General features: G+C 37.9%; 1 protein-coding gene across 1 annotated transcript in view; it reads right to left on the bottom strand.

The window, feature by feature from the left end:
* LOC111144528 (platelet derived growth factor receptor like) overlaps nucleotides 1–14,361 on the bottom strand; it is a 90,664-nt gene that overhangs the window by 12,057 nt on the left and 64,246 nt on the right. The gene's annotated exons all lie outside the window — the stretch shown is intronic.

Below are 14,361 nucleotides of genomic sequence, written 5' to 3'. Positions count from 1 at the left end.
CTGGATAGCTCAGTCTGTTGGGTAGCTCTCTTCAGTTCAGATCATGCTCCTGGAGTCCCAGGATTGAGCACCCCATCGGGTTCCCCACTCAGCAGGGTTCTGCTTCTCCCTCTGACCCTCCTCCTGCTTATGCTCTCACTCACACTCACTCTTTCTCAAATAAGTTAAAAAAAAAAAAAAAACCTTTAACATAAATAAAGAGCAGTCAACATGAAAGAAAGCACCTAGCATCATCCTGTGTGCAAAATCTCTTGGATCAAAAAGAATAAATCTCCAAATATAAGCTTGGAATCTCTAAGATGCCACATTATTATAATAAAAATGAAAACTTTCTTTGGGGAATAATGCTTGGTAGCTAAGATGCTGAGCCCCAGTTACACAGCCTATGTCATGTACAGTATTTAGAACTTTGGAGCATTTAGCTTTTCTACTGGCCTCACTTTTGTTTTCTCATTCTCTATCTCGTATTTTTGTCTTCTGGCATGTGAATATATTTGCAAACTGCTTCAGTTCCTTCTGAGATGAGGAGAGACATAAATAATAACATTGAACACTACTATTAGCTGATTGTAATGGTAATTAATTATATTATATTGTGACAGGAGTCCAGATGTAGCACCAATGGAACAGATGTTCCCCTGTAGCTTATGATCCTCCGCATGTGGGGAGGTCAAACTAAGTGGTTTTAATCTGAGGATGCATCTCGAATACCCAAATGGCTAACCCCTCTGAGATCCACAGAACTTTGTGATGCAGTTGTGATTCTTCTGTTATATTTTGTAGCAACATCAGTGTGGTGACCATGCTAAATTTAGCACACAACAAAGTGTCTGGTTGGTTGGTTCTAAACGCAGCCCTGTTCTGGTTCATCACTGAAGAGCTGCTTTGCCCACCAGTTCTGCCAAGAGGGGCCTCCAAACTCCCACTCCATCAACTGCCTCTTTCAACTGGACGGAAATCTCTCCTCCTTCAGGAAGCTTTTAATTAGAAGCAACTCTCGCTTTCTCCTAGTGATGTAATTAACTCCCTCATTCTCTACCTCTCAGACACCCATGGCTTCCTGTTATTACAATGGATGGTAAAAACTTTAGAGGGCAGGGACTGTGGCATATTTGCTTTATATTTCCTAAGCAAAAAATCTTTGCAGAAAACACAGTAAAGATTCCCTAGAAATAAGTGCACTGAAATTGAATTGAACCACTGGGTTGGAACTGGAAAGAATCTTGAAAAGAAGGCATCCATCCAGTGATGTATGGAAAAAAGAAAAACAAAAACAAAACAAAGGCATCCAGCTTCCAGTACTGCAGGTGAAGAAACTGAGTCTCAGAAACTGACTTTCCTGAGACCCACAGCTGAGGAACACTGAGTCAAAAATTTAAGTCAATTAAGTATGTATGGAATAGCCACTCATTACATAAGCAAATGCATGTAAAGCTCTGCCTGCCACACCAGGTTCACTGTATTATTTTAATTATAGCTTAATTACATATAATTGCAGACTAGTAGTAATTACTGTGAATATCACTACAACAATGACAAATAATACATGTCCAACATTGGAAATAGGATAGCAAAAAAAAAAAAAAAAAAAGAGCAGACCTCAAAGATATTACAATCCAAGTAAGGGGTTAAGACTAACGTACATGAAAATATTGGAAAATAACTAAAGGGGTATTCACAGCAAGAAGAGTAAGAACTCTGAAAAGGGATTCATCCCTGTGGGTTGAAGAGACTGAAGGCAGCTTTGAGGAGGTGGTGAGACAAGCTGGCCTTTTGAAGGCAGAGGTGGAAAGGCAGAGAGTGAGCTCACTCGCTCAGGAAACTGCAGCCCCAGGAGGGCTGGAACAGACCTGGTCTGCTCATTTTACTGCACCGCCATGGCCTGAGTGCCTGGTGGGTGCGAAGCACTCATTACTGATTTGAGGATTTAATACATTCATCACAGAGGATACAGAGGGAGGGGCTTGGGAGTCACGGGGCATATAGTTGAGAACAGGCAGTAGGGACCACCCTCATGTTTGGAGATGGAATGTGATGGGCCACCTTAGCCAGGGCAAGAGTGAAAAGAACAGGCGTGGGAGAGGCAGGAGGAAGAGGGGGAGGCTGAGAGAGCCTGTCACTGAGATGGACAGCAAGGCAAGTGCTAGGGCCAGGCTGAGTGTTGGCAGGGGAACAGAAGCAAATTCAAGGCATGTTTTCTTGGGGGACATATATGACCAACTGGGTATAAGAGATGGAATAAAGAGAGAGATCAGTCATAACCACTTAATTTGTATTTCTGTGTGTCAGAAATTTTTAACCAACTGAGATGGAATCACGGAGAAGAGAAAGGAGATTGGAGAAGAGAAAGAGAAAGGAGAATGGAATCACGGAGAAGAGAAAGGAAATACTAGATCCACCCCTGGAGATTTTAAATTTGTGATGAAATGTGGGTCACTGAAGTGTGGGTGTCAGTTGATGTGGGAGTTGGAAACACAAGCTGGGGCACAGAAAAGATGAAACAGCACCAAAGTTGTATTTGGGGGAGTCATCTACAGAGGAGTAAAAGATGAAGCTAAAAGAAAGAATGACCTCAACAAAAGAAAGCACAGGATAAAAGAAGATTGAGGATAAAATCTAGAGTCAAACTAGGGGCCCAATAGGAAAAGAAGATGTAGAGAGAAGAATCAGGAAAATATCATCAAGGAGAAGGATTCAACAAATGGATGCTTGGAAGCTTCAGATGACTTTAAGAGAGATTCATGACCACACACACACACACACACACACACACACACGAACTTCATTTGGCAGAATGAAATTTTTTGGCAATGACCAAAAGGGTAATTTCAGTTGTGAGGATAGAGCTGGCTTTCAGCAGATAAAAAATGGGAAGGTGGAGAGAAAATGGAGGTGGATATCTTCCTAGGTGGACCAAAATATCTGACTACATTCCCCATAGAGCTCAGAACTGGAGTACAAAATCAGTATGTAATTAATAAATATCCTGAGCACCTTCTGTGGACCCAACACTTGCTAGCACTGTAGTGATAGGAAGTATAACATGCCATTCCTACCAGGAAAGTAACTGGGTAAATAAAAATTTAGCACTTGGGAATAACCCTACCACCATGAAATCTGCATACTGTATCTTTAGCAGGATTGGGGGTGGAAGGAAGGAAAGGCACTGGAAAACATTTCTGGATTTTTTCCACCCCCTCTTGCATGCAAACAATATAAAACAGGAAACAAATTATTTAGCAGGATTACAGTTTAAATGCCTGGATTTAAAATGTCCATTTCTTCTAATGGTCTCATACAGTCCTAGCAGCAGGCTACCCAAATGGGTGGACTATGACCCAAGGCCTCTGGGGACAGAGTCTGCACAATGGAATGGAGACAGGATTCACTGAGCCCTGCAAAGAACTGGGAATCACTTCACATGAGAACTCTCCCCTTCTCTTATAACCATTTAACAAATCCCCAGGAATGGAACAGTGGATGGTGTAAAGTTGGAGTGAAGCAAAAAAAGGTGCCCAAAAATTATATTTAAGAGAAGCAGAATTCACCCTAATTGGAGGCAGCTCTGAGCATCCTAGCACACCCCAGGATAGGTCTTTCTCTTCTAGACCTGGCCCACAGTGAGCTCAGTATTGAACAAGTCCAAGTTTCAAAGAGTGTATAAAAATTTAGAACTGTGGGGGCAACTGGGTGGCTCAGTTAAGCATCTGCCTTCAGCTCAGGTCATGATCTCAGGGTCCTGGGATGGAGCCCTGAGTCAGGTTCCCTGCTCAGCGGGGAGTCTGCTTCTGCCTCTGCCCCTCCCTCCGGTCCTGCATGCTTGCATGCATGCACTCTCTCTCTCTCTCTCATGTTAAATAAATAAATTAAAAAATAAAATTTAGGACTGTGTATGTGCATGCATGCATGTGTGTATGCCTTCCATCAGGGTCCTGTGGCCTTTACAAAGGAGCGGAGTTACAGTGGAGGCTTGAAGCTTTCACCAGGTTGCCCAGCCTACTCTCTTCTGGGGATGGGGAGGGGGTAGGCGGTAAGAAGACTATGTCATGGGACATAGAAGAGGAGGCTGATAGCTCTCAGAGTTAGGGGCCACTGTGGATTTCACCTGGGACAATGACCAGGTAATGATGGTGGGGTTCATGTTCCTAACCTTTCCCTAGACTCTACAAGCCAGGGGCAGGAGGTAAACCCTGGGTTACAAAATAATTAGTTATCAGTCCCATAAATACTTCATGAGTGCAAATTAAATGGGAGGTTCCAAAGTGAAGAGTAAGGGACTCATTGTTATCTAAATAGCTTCCTGCTCTCAAGTTCCCCCTATACAAAATGCCATGGAAATCCAAGGAGGGTAACCAGGAAAAACTTCAGGGCTAGGAGAGTCTTGGGAGAAGGGAAGGATTTCAACATACACAAAGTAGCGGGTATATATTCCAAGGAAAGGAGATCCCCTGAAAAGAGAAAAAAGGAACTTTGGTGCATGGCAAAGAGATGTTTGACCGGAACATAGGTGGACAGAGGCCCAGGGTGACAGGCAGCAGTCATATGAGGCATAAGATCATGGGCTTTGAAGCCATACTGATGGGATTCAAACTCCAGCTCCACCAAGACCTTCAGACTCCTTACCTGGAGCTCCTGCCTTCCACCGTCTGGCCACACCTACTTCACACTGTCTGGCCACACCTACTTGAACTAACAAGAGCTAATGCTTAGGAATGCGAGGCATCACACTAAGCCCTTTGAATAAATTCAAGACTTAGAACAGTGCCTGGCACAGAGTAAGTGCTTTATACATTTTGGATATTGCTATTATGATGATCCTCTAGTTTTCATGGCCAATGGAAGTATTACTTTTCCTCTTTTACTGATGAGGACACTGAAGCTTAGAGAAGTACCTTGTCCACTGTTTTCCAACTGGAAACAGTAGAGCTTCTAATCCTAATATCATGAAGACTTAACTTACAAATGTTTGTAAGTGAAAAGGGCATGGATATCTATCCTGCTGAAAGGAAATGAACTGAAGGAATTTTGACTAAGAGATGGTACCTCTAACAAGCTTGCAAATCCTATTAAATATGGACACACACACACACACACACACACCAAGCAAAAACATGGAAGAGCTGATTAAATTAGCTGAGTAATATTTGTCATATCCCATTTTCTATGTACATGGCCAATTAACAGTTCAGTGAGTAATTGAAGGAAACAAGGGAAGGAAAACAACTAGTTATTAAACATCTACTGTATAATGAACCCAAGACACACATTACTTTTTCTCAGTCTCAGGAGATGGAGATAATCTAATAATAATAACTAAAACCTAAGTAGTGTTTAATACACGTTAAGCCCTGTTTTAGGGATGTCTAGGTGGCTCAGTTGGTTAAGCATCTGCCTTTGGCTCAGGTCTTGATCTCAGGGATCTGGGATTGAGCCCCACATTGGGCTCCCTGCTCAGTGGGGAGGCTGCTTCTCCCTCTCCCCCCTGCTTGTGTTCTCTCTTTGCTAACTTTCTCTTTCAAATAAATACAATCTTAAAAACAACAACAACAACAACAATAACCATCATATATATGTTTTTTAAAAAGCTTGTTTTAAGCCCTTTATAGATTTTGACTGATTTCATCCTCATAAAAGCTTTGTGAAGTAGGTGCTATTATCCCCCCTAAGTTGTAGGTGAGCAAATGGATGCTGAAGAAGCTAGGTAACTTTCCCAAGTAAGTGTTGGAACCACATGCGAAGAATTTGAAGGTTAAACAAGGTTCCCAGGGCCACTCAACTATCAGAACCCAGATATTCAGCATTGGAGACTGTGTTGCCTCTATTGACATAAAACAGAAGCATAAGGAATAAGGGGAAAAATGCAATCCAAAATCCTCTTCATTCAACATTCACTTCAAAAATTAATTATTTAGCTTCTACCACATGCAAGGAACTATGCCAAGCATCAAAGGAGATAAAGATTCATGTGTATTTGCTTGTTCATATTTCAAGTGTTTGTACAGGGCCTCGTGTTTAAGCTTCTTTTGAAGAACGTGTCAGAAAATAATTTCTCTGTGGTATTCTGGGAATGGAGCCATATCGACAAAGTACAAACCCTGGGAAACAGACAGCTGGTAAAACATATCAAAGTTTCACAGTTTATGATTTTTTTAAAAAAAATGATGAAAAGAAATATGTATGAGAAACTAGTAGAGAACCAAATATGCAAAATGAGGAACAAAGTGAATATAGTTTCAATGTCAAAAACTAAACTGAAACATCCCTCACCCTTTCTTTCCTTCCTTCCCTCTCTTTTCTTTCTCCTTCCCTTCCCCCTCTCTCCCTTACCTCCCTCCCTTCCTGCCGCACTCCTCCTGCCTCTCTTTCTTCCTCTCTCACCCCCGTCTCTCCATCCCTCCCTCTGTACGTTTGAGGACTCTCCAAGGACATACTCAAAACCCTTGGAATATCACTACCACATTTCTATGCTAACAACAGGTTATGTTACTGTATGTGAATGGGATTCAAGAGTTTCCTAGTACAATGATTTATGCCAGATTCTTCATATTCTTAAAAAAGGTAATAGGAGGGGATCAAGTTAACAGAGAAGGAAAACCCTGAGCTCACCTGCTCACAGGACACAACAAAACTGCAACTGCATATAGAACAACTATCTCTGGGAACAACTTGAAGATTAGCAGAGCAGCTCCAGAACAACTATAGATATAAACAAAAAGCTACACTGAGATAGGTAGAAGAGTCAAAGACATGGTCTACTCAGGACCCACACCCCTGGCATGATGAGGAGGTACTCCCTGAGAAGTGAGGGGTTCAAGCTCCACATCAGGGATCCCACTCCTGGGCACCTGAACTAGGGAAACAAGCCCCAATAATGTCTTGCTTTGAAAACCAGCAAGGTTTAACTCCAAGAAAGCCAGAGACTATAAGAAACCCAAACTCCACTTTTAAAGGGCTTACCACAAATGACTCCCACCGAGACCTAGCACAGAGGCAGCAGTTTGAAAAGTGCCTGGGTCAAGTGTGAGAGAGATTTAGTGACTAATTTTAGTGCATGCACTGGAGGGGCAGGGATCTGTAGGAACTTCATCTAGAAAGGAAAGTTTTCTGATAGGTATCATTTTATTTTACTCTCCCTCTATCTACCTAGCCCAGCACCGGTGGGTGCCATTTCTGACACATGGCCATCTACCTTGCTAGCACCACTCACTCCACCTCCACATTCCCCTGTGGACCCATGTGACCAGGAGATGGCCCACTAAAGTGGCTGCCACTCTGCCATACCCAGGAGGTAGCTTTGGCTAGTACACCCCAATGTGATTCCCAGTATGCCCTGCCAAACTTGGTGGGCCACCTTGGTATGGACCATCACCCCTTGAAGTGAATCACATCCTGAGAAAGGGGAACCTACCACACCCACCAGCACAACCACACACAGCAGCATAATCACAAATCACAGCTGGTCCTCACAGCCTGCTGATCCAGGGGACATCCCTGCTCACCAGCAGCCCAGGAGCAGCTAAAGCCCAGCCACAGGTGTATACAGACTGCACAGGGAGCACCTCTAGAGTGCCCAGTTCTGATGGCCCTAGGGGGATTGCTCTTCTGGACCCCAGAGGACACCTACTACAAAAGGCCACTCCTTCAAGAGACACGGGTGATCTACCTAATATATAGAAAAACAGAGAGTCAGACAAAATGAGGAGACAGAGGAATATAACAAACCTCAGAAAAAGAACTAAAAGAAGGAGGGATAAGCAATAAGCAATCTACCTAATAAAGATTTCAAAGTAATGGTCATAAAGCTGCTAACTGAACCCAGAAAAATAATAGATGAACACAGTGAGAACTTCAACAAAGAGAAATAAAATATTAAAAAGAATTCATCAGAGCTGAAATTTTAAAAATACACTAAAGAGGATCAACATCAGATTAGAAAATGCAGAAGAACTAATTGGTGATCTGGAAGACAGGGTAGTGGAAATCATCCAAGTGGAACAGAAAAAAAATTATTTTAATAAAGATAGTTTTTAAAAAAAATATTTATTTATTTATTTGAGAGACAGAGTGAGAGCATGTGCAAAAGAGAGAGCACACAAACGGAGGTGGGGGGATGGAGAGGGAGAAGCAGACTCCCCACTGAGCAGGGGGCCCAACACAGAGCTCAATCCCAGGACCATGAGATCATGACCTGAGCCAAAGGCAAGCACTTAACTGACTGGTCCACCCAGGAGCCCCTTAATAAAAATAATTTTAAAGACCTTTAGGCAACATTAAGCATAAAACATCCACATTATAGGGATCCCAGAGGGAGAAGAGATGGAAAGGGACAGAAAATTTATGTGAAGAAATAATAGCTGAAAACTTCCCTAACCTGGGGAAGGAAACAGACATCCAGGTCCAGGAAGCAGAAAGAGCCCCAAACAAGATGAACCCAGTGAGGTCCAAACCAAGATATATTATAACTAAACTATAAAAAATTAAATATAAAGAGAAAATCTTAAAAGCGGCAACAAAAAAGCAACTAGTTACCTACATCGGCTGATTTTTCAGGAGAAATTTTGCAGACCAGAAGAAAAGGACATATATTCTAAGTGCTGAAGAAAAAGCCTACAGTCAAGAATACTCTTTCCACCTAAGTTATAATTCAAAATTGGAGGAGAGGTAAAGAATTTCCCAGACCAAAAAAAGTTAAAGAGTTCATTTCTACTAAACAGATTTTACAAGAAATGTTAAGCAGAAAAGAAAGATTCCTTTAAGCAGAAAAGAAAATGTCACAGCTAAAAGAAAATTATAAAATAAAAAAATATCAACGATAAGAGTAAATGTTTAGTAAAGGTAGTAGATCAACCACTTATAAAGTTAGTATGAGAGTTAAAAGATAAAAGTAGTAAAATCAACTAACCTACAATAGTTAATGAGTACACAAAATAAAAATATGTAAAACATGATGTCAAAAACAAAATATGGCAAGGGAGAATAAAATTTAATGCTTTTAGAATGCATTCAAACTTAAGTGACCATCAATTTAGACTACTATATACATAGTTATATATAAACCTCATGATAACCATAAACCAAAAACCTATAATATTAATATATTATATATAAATATATAATATATATAAAATATATAATATATAAATTAATATTAATATAATAAATTAAAAGAGAAAGAAAGGAAACCAAACATAACACTAATTAATATCATCAAAACACAAGGGAAGAGACAAAGAAAAAAAGGAACATAGAAGAACTGCAAAAACAACCAGAAAAAAATGGCAATAAACATATACCTATCAATAATTACTTTAAATGTTACTGTAGTAAATGCTCTAATCAAAAGACATAGGGTGAGTGAATGAATAAAAAAACAAGAACCATCTACGTGCTGCCTACAAGAGACTCACTTCAGACCTAAAAGCACATATAGACTAAAAATGAAGAGATTTAAAAAAGACAATCCATGAAAATGGAAATGAACAGAAAGTTGGTAGGGCAATATTTATATCAAACTTTAGAACAAATATTGTAACAAGAGAAATAAAAAGGGCATTATATATTAAAAAATGGATCACTCTAAGAGGATGTAATGATTGTAAATATCTATGCACACAACATAGGAGCATCTGAACATATAAAGAAAATATTAACAGACATAAAGGGAGAAAATGACAGTAATACAACGATATTACGTGACTTTAACATTCCATTTACATCAATGGATGGATTATCCAGACAGACAGCAATAAGGAAACAGTCGCCTTAAATGAAACATGGGACTACATGAGCTTCATAGATATATACAGAACACTTCATCAAAAACAGCAGAATGCACATTTTTTCATGTGCATAGGGAACATTCTCCAAATTAGATGCAATATTGACAAAATAATTCTCAATACATTCAAGATTGAAATCATATCAAACCTCTTTTCCAACCACAATAATCTGAAACTAGAAATTTTCACAAGAATGAAACTAGAAAAAACACAAATGAGGCTAAACAGCATGCTACTAAATAATCTGGGTCAATGAAGAAATCAAAGAGGAAACTTAAAAATACCTTGAGAAAAATAAAATAGAAGCACAATATTCCATTATCAATGGGACACAGCAAAAGCAGTTCTGAGGGCGCAGTTTATGATACAGACTGCCTCAAGAAACAAGAAAAATCTCAAATAAACAATCTAACCATATATTTAAGGTAACTAGAAAAAGCATAAGAAACAAAACCCAAAGTAGTAGAAGGAAGAAAATAACAAAAGGAGAACAAAAATAAATAAAATATACACTTAAAATAATGGAAAAAATCAATGAAACTGAGAACTGTTCCTTGGAAAAAAAGAAACAAAGTTGATAAACCTTTTGCCAGACTCATAAAAAAAAAAAAAAAAAAAGAGAGAAGACACAAATAAATAAAATAAAAAATGCAAAAGAAGAGTTTACAACTGACACTACAGAAATACAAAGCGTTGAAAAAGGCTGCTCTGAACAATTATTTTCCAACAACTTAAACAATCTAGAAGAAATGAATAAATTCCTAGAAATATGCAGTTTTCTAAGGGTGAATCGGGAAGATATAAAATATCTGAACAGAATCATTACTAGTAATAAAGTTAAATCTGTAAAACAAAAGCCTCCCAACAAAATCTAGGACCAGACAGCTTCACAGGTGAATTCTACCAAACATTTAAGGAGAGTTAGCAGTATACTTCTCAAACTATTCCAGAAAAATGGAAGACAGAATGTTTCCAAATTCACTCTACAGGTCCAGCATTACCCTGAAAACAAAACCAGACAAAGACACTATTAAAAAACAACAACAGCAACAACAAAACTATAGGCCAATATCCCTGATAAATACAGATGCACAAATCCTCAAGGAATTATCAAAGCCAAATTCAAATATACCTTAAAAGATTAATTCAACAATTCCACCTGTAGGAATAAATCACAGCTACCTATCTGTTTACTGCAGCAATGACTCAGATAGGAAAAGTGAAGAATAACCTGAAATTCTAACAATAGAAATTTAGTTAAACATAATATGGTATTATAGGCATAACACAGAAAAACACTCATGATATGTTAGGGAAAAAAATCATAAAACAGTTTGTGCATTTTGACATGGATATTGAACCTATAAAAATAAAACTGGAACTCTACACCAAAAGGCACTAGAAAAAGAACAAAGTACAAAGCCAGTAGAAAGAAGGAAATAAAAGATTACTGCAGAAATAAATGAAACAAAGATTAAAAAACAGTAGAATAGATCAATGAAACTAGAAGCTGGTTCTTTGAAAGGATCAATAAAATGTATAAACATTCAGCCAGACTCAACAAGAAAAAAAAGAGAGAGAGAGAGAAAACACAAATAAACTCAGAAATGAAAGAGGAGAAATAACAACCAACACACCAGAAATACAAAGGAGTATAAGAGAAAATTATGAAAAATGATATGCCAACAAATTGGACATCCTAGAAAAAAATGGATAAATTCCTAGAAACATATAACTTTCTAAAACTAAACTGGAAAGAAATAGAAAATTTGAATAGATCAATTACCAGCAAAGAAATTGAATCAGTAATTAAAAAACTAACAAACAAAAGTCCAGGACCAGAGATCTTCACAGATGAATTTTACCTAACATTTAAAGAAATCATACCAATTCTTCTCAAATTATTTTAAAAAATACAAGAGGAAGGAGAGCTTCCAAATTCATTCTGTGAGGCCAGCATTACTCTGATACCAAAATGAGGCAAAGATACACACACAAAAAAGAAAACCAAAGGCAAATATCTCTGATGAACATAAGTGCAAAAATCCTCAACAAAGTATTAGCAAACCAAATCCAACAACATATTTAAAAAATCATTCACCATGATTAAATCGGATTTATCCCTGGATGCAAGGATGGTTCAATATATGCAAATCAATTCAACCTTTTACATCACACCAACTAAAGAAAGGATAAAAAAACTTGATCATCTCAATAGATTCAGAAAAATCATCTGACAAAGTACATTATCCATTCATAATAAAAACTCTTGTAACAAAGTAGGTTTGGAGGGAACATATTTCAACATAATAAGGGCCATATATGACAAACACACAACTAATATCATACTGAATGGTAAAAAACTGAGAAAATTTCCTCTAAGATCAGGAACAAGACCAGGATGTCCACTCTCACCACTTTTATCCAACATAGCACTGGAAAGGCTAGCCACAGCAATCAGATGAGAAAAATAAATAAAAAGCATCCAAATTGGTAAGGGCAAATTAAAACTTTTACTATTTGCAGATGACATGATTTTATATACAGAAAACCGTAAGGTGCCACAAAACAAAAAACAAAAAATACCCCTATTAGAATTGATCAATAAATTCAGTAAAGCCACAGGATAGAAAATTAATATACAGAAATCTGTTGAATTTCTCTAAACTAATAATAAAACTGAAGAGAAATTAAGAAAACAATCCTATTTATAATACCACCAAAAATAATAAAACTGGATGTATCACAACCCCAGATTTCAAGATATACTATATAGCTATAATAATCAAAACAGTCTGATACTGGCACAAAAAAAATAGACACATAGGTCTTTGGAACTGAATAGAGAGTCCACAAATAAACCCACATTTACATGGTCAGTTAATCTATGACAAAGGAGGCAAGACCCTAACCCTAACTATACAAATGGTTCTGGAAAAATTGGACAGCTACATGCAAAGGAATGAAACTGAACCACTTTCTTAGACTAGATACAAAGCTAAACTCAAAATGGATTAAAGATCCAAATATGAGACCTGAAACCACCAAATTACTAGAAGAAAACATAGGCAGTTATATCTTTGATATCAGTCATTTCTCTAGATAGTTGTCCTCAGGAAACAAAAGCAAAAATATACTATTGGGACTACACCAAAAGAACCATCAATAAAACTAGGCAAACTACTGAACAAGAGAAGATATTTACAAATGGTAGAGCTGATAAGGGATTACATCCAAAATATATAAAGACCTTATACAACTAACTCAACTCCAAAAAAAACAAACAACCTGACTAAAAAATGGGCAGATGACCTAAATAGACATTTTTCCAGGGATGACACACAGATGGCCAACAGACACATGAAAATCAGCATCTCTAATCATCAGGGAGAGGCAAGTCAAAGCTACAATGAGATATCACCTTACACCAGTAAGAATGGCTAGAATCAAAATGTATGTTGGTAAGGATATGGAGGGAAAGGAACCCTCATACAGTGCTGGTGGGAATGCAAATTGGTGCAGCCATTGTGGAAAACAGTATGGAGACTCCTCAAAAAATTAAAAAGAAAATTACCATACGATCCAGTAATTTCATTACAGGTATTTACCCAAAGAAAACAAAAACATTAATTCAAAAGATGTATGTATCCTTATGTTTATTGCAGCATTATTTACAATAACCAAGATATGGAAGCAACCCGTGTTTTATCAACAAATGAATGGATAAAGGAGATGTGGTATATATACAATGAAATAATACTCAGCTATAAGAAAAAGAATGCAATCTTGTCATTTACAACAATATGGATGGACCTAGAGGATATAATGCCAAGTGAAATAAGTCAGTCAGAGAAAGACAAATACCAGATGATTTCACTCATACATGGAATTTAAGACATAAAGCAAATGAATAATGAAAAAGAGACAAACAAGCAAAAAAACAGATTCTTAAATACAGAGAAAAAACCTTCTGGTTTTCAGGTAGGTGGGGGATAGGTAAACGAGTGAAAGGCATTAAGAGCACCCTTATCTTGATGAGCACTGAGTAATACAGAGAACTAGTGAATGATTACATTATACACTTGAAACTAATGTAACACTGTATTATTTGTACTCCATTAAAAATAAAAGTAAAGCTAGAAGATTCTATGTTATTGTGTTAACAGTGTATCCTGGGAGTTTTAGTAACCTGTTCTTTTTACTTATCTATAATTTCTAACTTTCTAAATTATATAAGCATAAACAATTTCATAATAACAAAATCAAAATGATGATAAAATCAAAGCAACTTAAACCTCTTAAAAAAACTTTAGAACAGATACTCTATAAATGTGTGATTGTGGTTGGTTCATTTGTAGTTTAAAAATCTGGAGGCGAAAGGAGGAGTCAAGATGGCGGAGAAGTAGCAGGCTGAGACTACTTCAGGTAGCGGGAGATCAGCTAGATAGCTTATCTAAAGATTGCAAACACCTACAAATCCAACGGGAGATCGAAGAGAAGAAGAACAGCAACTCTAGAAACAGAAAATCAACCACTTTCTGAAAGGTAGGACGGGCGGAGAAGTGAATCCAAAGCGACGGGA

This window comes from Enhydra lutris, unplaced genomic scaffold, assembly GCF_002288905.1.
Source record: "Enhydra lutris kenyoni isolate GAN:26980312 unplaced genomic scaffold, ASM228890v2 scaffoldscaffold11, whole genome shotgun sequence".
Lineage (NCBI taxonomy): Eukaryota > Metazoa > Chordata > Mammalia > Carnivora > Mustelidae > Enhydra > Enhydra lutris.
The sequence above is the reverse complement of the archived record's forward strand: the minus strand, read 5'-3'. Positions and strand labels throughout refer to the sequence as shown.